At 46.0% G+C, this 13,319-nt stretch overlaps 1 protein-coding gene and 1 long non-coding RNA gene across 9 annotated transcripts in view; one reads left to right on the top strand and one right to left on the bottom strand.

The window, feature by feature from the left end:
• The window catches only part of RERE (arginine-glutamic acid dipeptide repeats), a 464,393-nt gene that overhangs the window by 379,641 nt on the left and 71,433 nt on the right, over nt 1-13,319 (top strand). The window contains exon 1 of one of the 8 annotated variants that reach the window (XM_032758821.2): nt 12,389-12,496. The exons of 6 other annotated variants lie outside the window; for them this stretch is intronic. The gene's annotated coding sequence lies outside the window, so the exon portion shown is untranslated. Of the gene's footprint in view, nt 1-12,388; nt 12,497-12,700; nt 12,897-13,319 lie in introns of those variants that run through there. One more of the 8 variants, XM_032758819.2, reaches the window with a different exon arrangement.
• LOC131384178 (uncharacterized) lies at nt 1,893-11,883 on the bottom strand. Its single transcript, XR_009214759.1, has 4 exons — nt 11,810-11,883; nt 7,933-8,039; nt 6,560-6,705; nt 1,893-2,283 (listed from the first exon to the last, which is right to left on the bottom strand). It is a non-coding gene; the product is annotated as an uncharacterized LOC131384178 (long non-coding RNA).

Here is a 13,319-nt window from a genome sequence, read left to right as displayed (position 1 = left end):
AATGTAAAATACTTCATTACTATTATATTGATTACATGTTGAAATGATAATATTTTTGATCTATTTAGTTAAAATAAAACATTTAAATTAATTTTACCTGTTTCTTTTTAAAGTATGGTTACTAGAAAAGTAAAACTTACATTTTTGGCTTATATTCCTTTTCTTTTTTTTTTTTTTTTGAGACGGAGTCTCGCTCTGTCACCCAGGCTGGAGTGCAGTGGCGCGATCTCGGCTCACTGCAAGCTCCGCCTCCCTGGTTCACGCCATTCTCCTGACATTTTCGGCTTATATTTCTATTGGGCAACCACTGGTCTAGATTCCTTTAATTACAGTTTTTGAAAAAGGTTTTCTCATGGAGGATTTCTACTTTTTTGTTCCCTTGCAACTTCTAGACAATCCCCATTTCTTTTTTAAGCTTATTTCTCTTTCCTCCTGTGTTGAGATCTACTTTGCCAAGGAAAGGTGAACATTTTAATGACCTACTTAGGAGCCACTTTACAGGGGCATTTATGTAGAGACTGTAGGGAGGGAAGGAGCCTCCCATGCCTGTTTGGGTTCTGTTATGAATGTTGGGTTATTTTATTTATTTAGTTATTTATTTGAGATTGAGTCTCGCTCTGTCACCCAGGTTGGAGTGCAGTGGCACAATCTCAGCTCACTGCAACCTCTGCCTCCCGGGTTCAAGCAGTTCTGCCTCAGCCTCCCAAGGAGATGAGACCACAGGCACACACCACCACACCCAGCTAATTTTTGTATTTTTAGTAGAGATGGGGTTTCACCATGTTGGCCAGGCTGGTCTCAAACTCCTGACCTCGTGATCCACCTGCCTCAGCCTCCCAAAGTGCTGGGATTACAGGCATGAGCCAGCGCACCCGGCCGTGTTGGGTTATTTTTAATTTGGGCATAGCTGTGTGGCCATAACTGGCAAGAGGCATTTGGCTGGTGCAATCTCTACATCTGTTAATGCTGCTGCTTAACTAGCCAGTTTTCATTTGACTTGAAAGTGCATTGATGCATGCTTTCTGATATTCACCCAGTGGCAGTACTTTTTGTTGGGCCTGCAATAATGAAAGGACTTCAGTGTACTCAATGTAATTATCTAGACCCAGAGGGGCACTGACGGAGATGTATATATATGATAGCTCAATGGGCTGTGCTAGTGGGTGCAGTTGCTATTCCACTAACATGAGGTCATTTTCCCACGGGGCACATGGTCTTTGAATGAAAAATGGAGTAACTTTTATTTGATATTTGAGACCTCCTGGGAAGGGTTTTTGGCATGCAGGTGTGTTGACAAAGGAAATCACTGGCTCTACTCTGGATGCTGAGCTGGCATCACGGAGGGGATGAGGTAGTTCCTCTAGTGGGTTTGAACGAAGAACATCTAATGGTTTTGTCAGTAGTAGTTAGAGAGTTAGAAACTTAACAGTGCAATGAATATATATCAAGAGACGTTGAGTCAAACTGGAGAACAGATGATGAGAGGTCAAATAGCCTTGGAGGAAGACTAAGCCTGATCACCTCCAGATACGTTCTTGTACTGAACCAGTGGTTGTCAAGCACCTGCTATATGTTGTCAAGTGCTGTTCTAGGTGCTGGGGATATAATAGTGAACAAAACAAAGGCCCTTTCCTCATATATTCAGTAACGTAGCCTATATCATGTCATCTAATCATATCATAGGGTGATGATAAGAGCTAGGCCTTAAAATGAAGCCAAGTAAGGTTATAGAGAGTGACAGGCATGCAAATTGGGGAAGCGTAATTGGAAGATTGCTTATTTGTTTGCTTAAATTAATAGTGACTAACAGGTTAAAGTTTTTAGTGGTTTTAGTAATGAATCTTGTATTAGTTTCCTATCGCTATGGAACACATTACCCCTGATAATAAAAATTAGCCCAATTTAAAACAATGATGATCATTTATTATCTTTCACAGTTTCTGTGGGACAAGAATTTAGGAGTGGCTCCACCTTGCAGTTCTGACTTAGGCTTTCACGAGGTTGCAGTCAAGTGATAGGTATTGGAATCATCTTGAAGGCTTCTTCACTTAGGAGTCTGGGCTAGGAAGACTCAAATGGCTGGGGACTAGAATAGCTAGGGCTTTTGTAGCACCTCTCCATCCCTGATGGTCTCTCCAGCGTGGTGACTTTAGGCAAGCCAGACTGTTTAATCTGGCAGCTCAGGGCTTCAAAGACACGGTCCAGAGAGGGAGAGCCCAGCAGAAGCTGCGTTGCTTTGTATGATGTAGTCTTAGAAGTCACCTGGTATCATTCTGTCACATTCTGTTGGTCAAGACAGTTACAAAGGTCTACCCAGGCTCAGGAGGAGAGAACAGAGAGACCCACCTGTCAGTGAAGGAGTGTCATTATCACATTGTTACAGCATGTGGGATGGAATGTGTATTGGAGTGGCCACCTCTAGAAAATATAGTTTGTCACAAATGTAAAGATTTTGTAGGTATGTGTGGTTTGATTTGTTGGTTTAATTTCAGTTAAATGATTTAGGGTCCTCATCTGTAATATGAGGGTTTCAACCAGCGTAGTTCTCTAAAGCTTCTTTCTAGCTTTATCATTCTCTGATTCCACTGATAGCGCAGGTGTGGCAGGGAGTGTTGAGTTGACAGCTGCTCAGCTTTTGTAGACATTTCTGGGCACATCAGAAGAGTCTGCTGGGACATTGAGGGGCTGTTGGACTCTTGCTGGCCTCACACACTGAAAGACCTGGCACTTCAGTCACCCTTTGTGTTGTGTTTCTATAGCTAATCTTAACTGGGGGTTGCTAGTGGTGGGGTGATGGAATAAAACAATGATTTAAACCAGGAGCTGTCCATTATCATGATACTCATGAACTGAGGAGGGTAGAACAGCCAGGCAGGATTATATTAGATCTACCTTCCCAAGTGCTCCTTCTCATTCTCTTTGGCCTTTGGAAGATTAGGAAAAAGAGGAAAAGAAAGGAAACAGAAAAGAGAACTCTTTGGTATTACTCCTCTGTGTCAGCTAAACAGCTGCCATATTTGACCCTAGAGAGGACTTCTTTTAGAAATGAATAGACTGTTACTCAGGGGGCTTGGATTTGGGATCCTGCTGTAATTACCATAGAATCTTCTGGGACTAGCCTGGGAAACAGATCTTTTTTGTGTGTGCTGAAACTAGGATTTATTTCAAAGACACATGTCCAGAGAGGGAGAACCAAGTGGAAGTGGTGTTATTAGATATTAAAGGTATTTAAGACAGTTGACAAAACGTATCATGCGAAACAGGATGTCTTTTTGGAAATAGTTCAGTCCTCCTCTTGTCCCTATGTAGGACCAAGGGGCTGTCCTGCTTTACTACTGTTCCATTGTTAAGAGAACCAGCGACATAGAAATTGAGGCTCTGAAGATGGTGGAGGCCTAGACACCCATCTTGCACCCAGGAACACAGTAGTCCTGAGATAGGGCTAGTTAGCAGTATGGGGGATGTAATTATTTAGTTACTGAACCATGCCAGGTTGTTTGTGGGAAAATTTTCCTCATGGATATCCAGCATACAGCATGTAATCTCTGACATGTGCTTTTATTTCAAGAGTTTAAGTTTGTGTATATGTATATGTATATATGTAAACTTTCCTTTAAAGTATCTTAAGAAGTACCTTAAGAAGTATCACACCCTTTATTCCTCTGAGATGAGTAGATATAAAGCAGTGTTTTCTGCCCTGAGAGTCCAAGTAATTAATCCTATTTTGAAATATTTACTTCTCCATTCTTCTTGGAAAAAAAGAAACAAATCTAACATTGATTAGAAATTTTGTTTCCATCCTACCAAACATGTATTGTGTTTTAGGGAAAACTCTAGGACCAAAAATAATACCCATGCAGCCACCCAACAGTTATCATATTGCTTGGTTACAGTTTGCCAGGCACTCTGAAGATTACACAAGACATGAAATACTCAACTCTTGCTGGAAAGGAATCCACAATTTGGTGGAAGATCTATAGATTTTTTAATGGCAGAAGTGCTTATTAATTCTAGTCGTAAACAGGCATTGTTGTTTTTCAGAGAAGGGAGAGAGAGCAAAGCGGACTCTGTGTAGGGATAGAGTTGAAACTGGAACACGCTTCACACAGTGCCTCGTGCTGTGCTCTTTGCACAGTGTGTTCACTAGAATGAGGGCTCAATGAATGTTAGTTGAATTGATGTGTTTGAATAAGCAGAAGTGAAGAGGGGACATTCTAGATTGGGTAAGAGAGAAAGGCATTGGTAAAAACCCAGAGAAAGGAATCAGGATGGGGTACTGCAGTAACTAACTTCACTACATGGTGGTGTAGGTGATTGGGAACCCAATTGTGGAGGCTGTTAACTAGCAGACCGATAGTTTGGACATACTAGGAATTGTCACAGGTCTTCAAATAAGAGGACACATTAATATACAGAATGCCCAGAATTGGAATGTTGGGGGGAGGGGTGTGGAGACACACTGAGGCCAGGGAGGAGACCAGTGCAGTCACTGGCATGACGTGGCCCTGTAGTTGGCAGAGCCCCTGCAAAAACCGAGGAGCATGCCGAACAGGAAACTCCATGAAGAATGAATCTAGAGGGCATGGTGACTGATGGAAGGAGTGGGAATGGACAGAGAGCACACCAGGCACTTCTTCTAGGAGAACTCTGCTGCAGCTGACAGAAATAGGGCCACAGGAAGCTAAGAGAGGGCAAGCTGGCTTGGGGAGAGAGAAGCTGGGGAGATTTGAGGTGCTAGGCCCATGAGGTTAATTTTAAACTATATAAAGTAAAAAAAGTTACAGTAAGCTAAGGTTAATTTATTATTGAAGAAAGGAAACATTTGAAATGTTTAGGTTAATTAAGTAAACAGCATTTATTAAGACTACAGTGGTATACAGCAGAAGTCCCCAACCTTTTTGGAACCAGGGACCAGCTTTGTGGAAGACAGCTTTTTCATGGACTGGGGGGAAGGATGGTTTCAGGATGATTCAAGCGTATTACATTTATTGTGCACTTTATTTCTATTATTATTACATTGTAATATGTAATGAATTAATTATACAACTCCCTATAATGTAGAATCAGTAGGAGCCCTGAGCTTGTTTTCCTGCAACTGGACAGTCCCATCCGAGGGTGATGGAAAACAGTGACAGATCATCAGACATTAGATTCTCAAAAGGAGCACGCAACCCAGATCCCTCACATGCGCAGTTCACAATAGGATTCATGCTCCTACGAGAATCTAATGCCGCTGCCGATCTGACAGGAGGTAGAGCGCAGGCAGTAATTCAAGCCATGGGGAGCATCTGTAAATACAGATGAAACTTTGCTCACTTGCCTGCCGCTCACTTCCTGCTCTGTGGCCCAGTTCCTAACAGGCGATGGACTGGTAGTGGTTTGTACTCTGGGGACTGGAGACCCCCGTTTTAAGGTATATGCAGGAAGAAGTTTTACTTGTGCCAGTAGTAACGTAAGGGTAATAAGCCTGCACCTCAGTTGGTATTTGGAAGACAAAGGAATGCCTGGAGGGGCCTACCCAATGTGGCTCTGGGTCACCCTATGGCATCTATGGACTTTAATGGCATGAGTTAATACACAGAAGTACTTAGCAGCTCACACTGACTCTGTTACCATTGGCATGGCTTTTGTTGTTAGAACTGGACTCGAATCCTGGCCCTGATGATGATTAGATGTGGATAGGCCAGGAGATTTAATTTACCTAACCTTTAGTTTCTTTATCTGTAGAATGGGCCCGGTTACACTTACCTTGGAGAGTGTACTGTGGCAATTAGCATACTTGTGCCACTACCACTACCACTTCCACTCTGCACAGAAGCCTGAAGGCCTTGGGGAGCTCAAGAAACACTGAACTATTTCAGTCAGTTCTCTGGGTTCATGAGTTGCTGCTTTGAGGAGGATGTGGCTTGTGGGCTGTCAGTGCCCAAGTTGGGATGGTGATGTCCTAAAACTATGGAGGACGTTAGTCTGAATAGAAAGTGTAAGTGCAAGTCTGAGCTAGGGTAAAATGTCAGATCTGGAGAGAGATTTGAGAACCATCAATAAAAATGGGATGATTGTTTTAAATTATCCCATTTGCTGCCTTTAAACTCTAACTAGTTTCATTAAACTATTAACTGGCTCTCCTGGAATAACACTAGTAAGTGCAAAGTGTTTTTAAAGTGGAGGCAGAAATCAGGAGCAGCCTATACTGGAAATTTTGGAAATGCCCCTCATGGCTTGCTGGCAGGTCTCCTCCCAGGCAAATTGGTTCTCTTGCTATTTATTGAAAAAGTAGTGCCTTACTCAAGTCACCCTTTCATTAAAATGTTAAATATGTAAAACCAAAACCAAATGATACATCTCAAAGCAGTATCAACAGTAAAGCTCCAGAAGGAAATGTTTTAGATATGGGGTGACGGGATCACCCCATGATCAACAGGATGATATGGATGAAGTACAGTTCTCATCCAGTGGTTTATCAGTGAGAGCCAGCATCATGTAATACAAATGTTTGGAAAGGCTTTTATTTCTTTTGCCTGGTATCCGTGTTCCCTTTTTTCACCCTACCCCTCCTTACCATTTAACATTTAGGACATGTCTTTTTCGTCTGCTGCTCTGTGTCTTCAGTGGAGCCATGGGTCTGTTGCTCTTACCCACTGCCTGTGTGTCTCCTGGGGGGAGCTGTAGTTTGCTTACTTGGAGATCTGCCTGCTTTTCTGTCCCCTGTGAACTAATAAATTATTAACATAAAATTTTGTGCAGAAATCAGGGTAAAACAGAAGGAGCCATTTTCACAGTGGGAGTCATTTTAATACCTACAGTGTTTTCCAAACAGTTATGTAAGAGGACTGAGTAGACGTCGCTTTTCAGAAGTCATGGTGAGTTTCTGACTGTGATACAGTAGTTAAAATTCACCAGAGGGAGTTAATTTTGAAAGCTCTCAGCCAGGGGTTAATGCAGAGGTATCTTTTAGCCATTTTTGTAGCTTAGCCCCTGTCTTCTGCTCTCTTGCTACTGCAGACAGGGGTCAGGTCCAGCACCTGGGATGAGGCCAGAATGAGACGTGCTGGGAGTTTCATGTGTAGATGAGGGGAATTCGCACACCTTACCCTCTCAGGGTTTACTCTCAGCCCAGTATTCTCTATCCACACATAGATTTTTTGGGAAACAATATCTTGGAATGCAAACACAGGCAGCAGCCACATCATCACATCCCTGGTCTGCATCCTCGGCTCCATTCCTAGGCCCACCACAGCTCTGAGGCTTCCCAATTTTTTACACTGGTCTCCCTTGACCCTCCCAGCCTGGTTCAAGGATTTAGTGATACATGGTTACTTTTCCCACCTATAAGATGGGAATAGTAGTAGCCTCTGCCTCATAAGGTTGTTGTGATGATTAAATGAGCTATGCATTAGAGCCTTTAAGACAGTGGCTGGCACGTTATAGCGCTCAGTGTTCACCATTTTTATCATTCTAGGGTGGTGGTTCCCTACCTTTCTCATACCATGACGCGTGTAAAAATCAGTGCCGTTTGTACTCATCAGTAGGTTAATGGTTATGCTACTTGCACCAGGCCCACCTGCCATCCCAAAGGTGGAGAGATGAGGACCAGTATCTAGGCAGACCAGTGAGGCTGAGGCACAAGGCTTGGGGGACTATGACAGGGGGTGGGCTCAAGCAATAGCATGAGGAACTTTTGAACACATTAATGCATTTTGATGTGGTTATTTTTATTTTTATGTTATTGTTTATTCCAATATAGCTGTTTCTAAACTGGCTATGTCTAAACAGCCATGTCAGAATTTCCTTTTTGGAATAGAGGAGCAGACTAGATCACATGGCTTCCAAGTTTGAACCTCATGTTCTTTCCACTGTAGCAAAAATGCAAAATAGAGCTTTCCAGGTTCTGTTAAAACCCAAGGCTAGTAATGCTGGGTTCAGGTAACTTACTTTTTTAAAGCCAGAAGTTAAATTTTCTCTACCAGGGACTTGTAGGTAGGTAACTTTTGATGGTGAAATGAAATTCAGCTCAATAGTGGAAAACTATAGCAGTTTATCTAAAAATTAGAGCACAAAATCATAAACATAAGTTGTAACACAAGGCAACAATCTCCTTGCCATAAATAAATATATATTTATATTTGGATCTCACCTGGCTATAGGGATGCAGAAACAGAAAAGGACTTGTTTTGTGTTTCCAAGGAGCAGCACCTAGTTGGGTTGGTTGGGCATGAACACACCAGAGAAACAAGTGCCAACATCCCAAGACCCTCAGTTCGTGCATCTGAGAGTGGGCAGGCTATGAGCTGGGGAGCATAAACAGCAGAGCTGCCCAGCGCTGGCAGCAGTGGCCAAGCCAGTGACTCGCCTTCTACATTTCCCTCCTTTACCCTTGGCATCCTGCTATTCTAGTATCTATACACTGGGAGTGATAGAAAAACTAATGGACACAGAAATAATTCATGAGACCTTGAATTTCAGCACTGGAAATGCCGAATTTCAGCTCAACAACTAGAAGACTGTTAAGAAACAGACTGTCTCCAAGAACTTGCATTTAGAGGCTTATAGGGCCTGTTGATTTATAAGTCAATAGTGTTAATTGTTAAAGTCTTAAAAACTTTAGGGTCTTCATTTGAAGAGAGATGAATTTATAGAGGGAAAGGAGACAGCCGCAACAGAAGTCTCTTTCACGTGTGACCCCTTCCAATCATTGACTGCTGTAAGTGGTCGTCTTTGTTTCGATTTTCAAGGCTACTCTACATTTCTGGTAAACCACAAGCTAAAGGCTGGTCTCTGAGAAGCAGATGTTTTGCTGGTTTTGAGGCCTTGTGGCTTTCCATAGAGAAGTAACAGTACAGGCCACATGAAGCTTTTACTTCCTTTTTTTTTTTTTTTAAGTGGGGCCAAGAGTGCTTTGCTCTTGATAGCATTGTATTGACATACATTGACAGCTGTGGTAGGTCTGTGTTCACCACCAGATGTCAAATTCCTATTTCTGGAAGTAATTAGTTTGAGATACCTGTGAAACGTTCAAGTTGAGTGTTCCCAGTGGACTTGGACCATAGATTTAGTCTTAGAAATACCAGTGACAATCTCGAAAGATATTTAGAGCCAAGGGAACAGTGGAGATCATGTGGGGAGAGGATGTATATAGCAGAAAGCCTTAGGACAAAGCTCTGGGGAGACTCCAGCATTTAGAGGTTGAGTAGAGAATTAGGCCGAGTGGTATGAGCAAAACTAGGAGAGTTTGGCATCATAGAGCAAGAGGTCAGCTCTGTTAGGAGAGTTCACAATGGACCTTCTGGCTTTCAACAGTCTATTTCCACTGTGACCACCCTAGCCCAGGCCCTCAGCATCTCATGGTTGGTTTCACTTGTCCAGGTGCGGTGACTCACACCTGTAGTCTCAACACTTTGGGAGGCCAAAGCGGGAGGATTGCTTGAGGCCAGGAGTTTGAGACCAGCCTGGGCAATATAGTGAGACCTCATCGTTAATAAATAAATAATTTTTAAAGGAGACAAAAAATGTTGTGAGCATCAACTGCCTAGTGTTATATGGAGGCACTAGGTGTAAGATGTAATTCTTTTAAGAGTTTATGGACTTTTTGGGTAAGCAGGCCTTATACAAATAAATAAATGAATGAGAGAGTAACTGGACATCTGGTTTCATTTGGGAGTAGGAGAGATTTTGAGGTGAACCTGGAGATGCCTTACCCAGATTCTGGAGTTGAGACAGAGGTCCCAGTGTGGGCCAGTTAGCATTACTGGATGTCTGGCTGGAAAGGTGGGCAGGGCCAGGATCCTGGAGGGCCTTGAATTCAGGGCTAAGGAGTGTAAACACTGTCCTGCAGAGACCACCATGCTGTTATTAGGTAGGGGCTAAGGGCCAGATAAGGTGGGACTCAGGATGAAATCTATAGTTTGGAAAAATTCCTTGGCAGAGGCTTTTAAATGGCTGGGTGGGGGAGATGGTTAATAGGCTGGTTATTAGGAAAGAGAGATAAAGGTCTGGCCTGGGACTGCCACTAGCATGGGCAGGAAAGGAGGGCGTTGAAAGACACTTTTTTTTGTTTGTTTTTGTTTTGAGACGGAGTCTCACTCTGTCGCCCAGGCTGGAGTGCAGTGGCACAATTTCGGCTCACTGCAAGCTCCGCCTCCCGGGTTCACGCCATTCTCCTGCCTCAGCCTCCCCAGTGGCTGGGACTGCAGGCGCCCACCACCATGCCCAGCTAATTTTTTGTATTTTTAGTAGAGACGGGTTTCACTGTGTTAGCCAGGATGGTCTTGATCTCCTGCTCCGCCCGCCTCAGCCTCCCGAAGTGCTAGGATTACAGGCATGAGCCACCGCGCCCGGCCAAAAGACACTTCTTAGGAAGAATACTGAGGACTTTATAATGTGATGTTGGACCCGAGAAGAGGAAAGTAGAATCATAGAAAATGATAACAGAAGATAGTTACGACTGTAGACGTCTGCCTACATTTTACAGAGTGTGGCTCTGAGGATTTGAGGGGGCTTAGTTTGAATTCTGGCTTTGTCTCGGAGGAGTTGATCTAGTTACCTGTCTGTGCCTCAGCTTCCTTGTCTGTAAAATGGGGATAATAATTGTACTTCCTTCTTAGGTTGTAAAGATTTCGAATTAATATATATGAGGCTCCTGGCATATAGTAGGTACTTAGTAACTATTGATTGAATGGATGATGTTCAAAGGATTGCATCACAATAAATGGAAGAAACAGGATCTGAATTTGTTTGTCCAACTCTGCCACATTACCCTGATGTTCCAGAGTCAGCCTTTCTCACATGCTGCCATCATTGTGTAGGCCTCTTTTACTGGACCTGTTAGATGTCAGTTGGCATCAAGCCCACATTCAGATTGCATGGTCCTGGCGTTCCACAGCCTGGCTCACTCCAGATTGCCCGCCCCAAGTCTGTGTAGACTGTCTCCCATAACCCACCTCCCATTCTCCACCTCTGACCTTCACGGACGGCCCGGTCACCAAGCCACCTCCCACCTCTGCAATAGTTGCCCACCCCTCGTGATCTGGCTGATGTCACTGCCTTGGCGAAGGCATTCTGAACTACTACAGACCACTGCAGTCTAGCCTTCTTGGGTCCCTTGCTGCACTGATGAGCTGCACCTCACTTCTTTATGCTTGGCCAGATAACATCTCAGAATGTTCTGTAATGACTTCACACATATTTATCTTACCTGCAAAAATGAATCACAGTTCAATAAAGGTCCAGGGCAACCTTTATTATCTTCCTAGACCCCTCTCAGCTAGGTGTTCAGTAAATAACTGAACACTTGAAGAATGGATTAAGTAAGCGGCAGGAATTCTGATGACTGAGGTGGAGTGTACCAGTAGTTCAGGTCCTCATCTCATACCTGAACTGTGTCACCAGCCTCTTTAAATGGTCTGTCCCTAATCTACACTTAGGCCACACTGCCACTGGCACAGTCCTCATCCATTCTTTTCATGGAAAGCTCCAGCTTCAGCCTTTCTGCCAGCCTACAATTAGGAACTCTTCGTGCGGCCTGAAGGGCTCTCTGCAACCCGATCCTTGCCTGCCTCTTTCGTCTTATCTGCTGGCACTCCATTCTGCACACCCTGTCCTCCTTGCAGTTCCCAGAATGTTCTCTGTGCCTTTTCCTGGCTAACTTCTGCTGGAAGCCCTGCTGGAGCCCACCTGGCAGGCTCACACTCTTCCTTGTCACTTCCTCTAAGACATCAGCAAGCAGAGTAAGTTGCTTCCTCTTCCTAGCTCCACCCACCACCCTTTGTTCCTCTGCTGCTTTTCTTGCAGGCCCTAGGACTGGTTTGTTTACCTGGCTGCCTTCCTGGGCAGACTGCAGCTCCTTGAGGGCAGGGCCATCTTTCCCTGCCGTCTCTCCCGGTGATACGCTGTGTGCACACAGCGTAGGATGCCTGTTGATCATATAAACGATACTTTTGTCAAGTAACAAAGGTCACTCCTCCTCACCAGAGGAGAGCTTGCTGCTTTCTTGTGCCTTGAGAGATTTTCCCTTCGAACTGTATGAATTATATTGAAAATTGACAATGATGAGTCATATCTCAGCAAGGGTGAAATTCAAAAACGCAAAGCCTCCACTACTGGAATAGGAGGTTGCAGACTGGTCTTAAAAGGCTAAGTCTGGCCCTTCACTGAATCCGCCTGGCGGTCTCAAATACAGGGAGTGGGAGGGACCCTCTGCCCGGTGGGCAGGTGATTTATTGGCTGGGAAGCTTCCGCCGTGATTTAGTTGTGAAGCGGCGCCCGGGGAAGTGCAGGCTAATGCCTGGGCCGGCAGGGAGCGGCCGCCCACAATCGCGGGCCGGAAGGGACGGCGGGGGGCGTCGGGGCCAGCTCCCCATTTCGCAGCTGAGGCGGGGCGGGGGCGGAGGGCGTGCGGCCGGGGTGCTGCCGACCTCGTCCATCCAGAACGTGGGCTGGAGACCCTGCAGCCTGGGAAGGGCCCCAGCCCCGTGGGCGCCGTCTCCCCACGCTTGCTGCGGTAGGGAGGAAGTTTCTGTGCTTTGCCGCCTTGATATTCTCCTGTCCGGAAGGAGGACACAGATTCCAGCGCCAGATGCCCTGGGGGGTCGGGTCGGGGGGGGGGGGCGGCCGGGCCGGGGGGGGGACCGTGGACCCGGTGGCGGGGAGGAGGCGGATCCAGCCGCCTTTGCAGCCGCCCGGCCGGGCCTGGCCCCGCCTGCCTCAGCCCCGCGCCCCCCGGGCCCCGCGCCGCGCGGCCCCGCCGCGGTCACACGCCGAACCACCCGCGGCCGCCTCCGCCCTGCGCTTTGTGGAGCCGGAGCCCAGTGACAGGCGACGGCCTCTTGCCGCCCCGGACCCCGGGCGCTTACCTGTGGCTGCTGGGGTCGGCCGCCCGGGACCGGGCTGGGAGCCCCGAGGTGGGGGCTCGGAGCCAGGAGCTGCCCCCACCGGGGCGGGGAGGGGTGCTCGGGAGGCATGGGACAAAGTGAAAGTCTCCGGGCTGGCGTTGGGGACGAGTCTGAGACTGCTGCGAAAATGGATGGGGGCGGCGAGTGGCGTCGGGAGGGCGGAAGGGGTGCTGGTTATTCTCTGGTGGCTCGGAGTGGATTTTAATGATGGACGGCGGGGCAGGCCCGCTGGCTTTCGTGGTGGGCTTCTGTGATACTGGTGCCTTCCGGTGCCTCCTGGCAAATTCTTTGGATTAAGGAAAGCGGCCTTTTAACCCCATAGGGTTCCCTTCTGGAGAAGAGTCACCAGGTTTGGTTCTGTTCCCCCTTTCTGCTCGACACTTCTGGGAAGCTTGGTTCTCAGGTGGGAAAGCAGTTGTGTTTTATTAAAAC

Source organism: Hylobates moloch, unplaced genomic scaffold (genome assembly GCF_009828535.3).
Source record: "Hylobates moloch isolate HMO894 unplaced genomic scaffold, HMol_V3 SCAFFOLD_9, whole genome shotgun sequence".
In the NCBI taxonomy this organism is placed as follows: domain Eukaryota; kingdom Metazoa; phylum Chordata; class Mammalia; order Primates; family Hylobatidae; genus Hylobates; species Hylobates moloch.
Note: the sequence above shows the minus strand (reverse complement) of the source record. Positions and strands in the feature narration are given on the sequence as shown.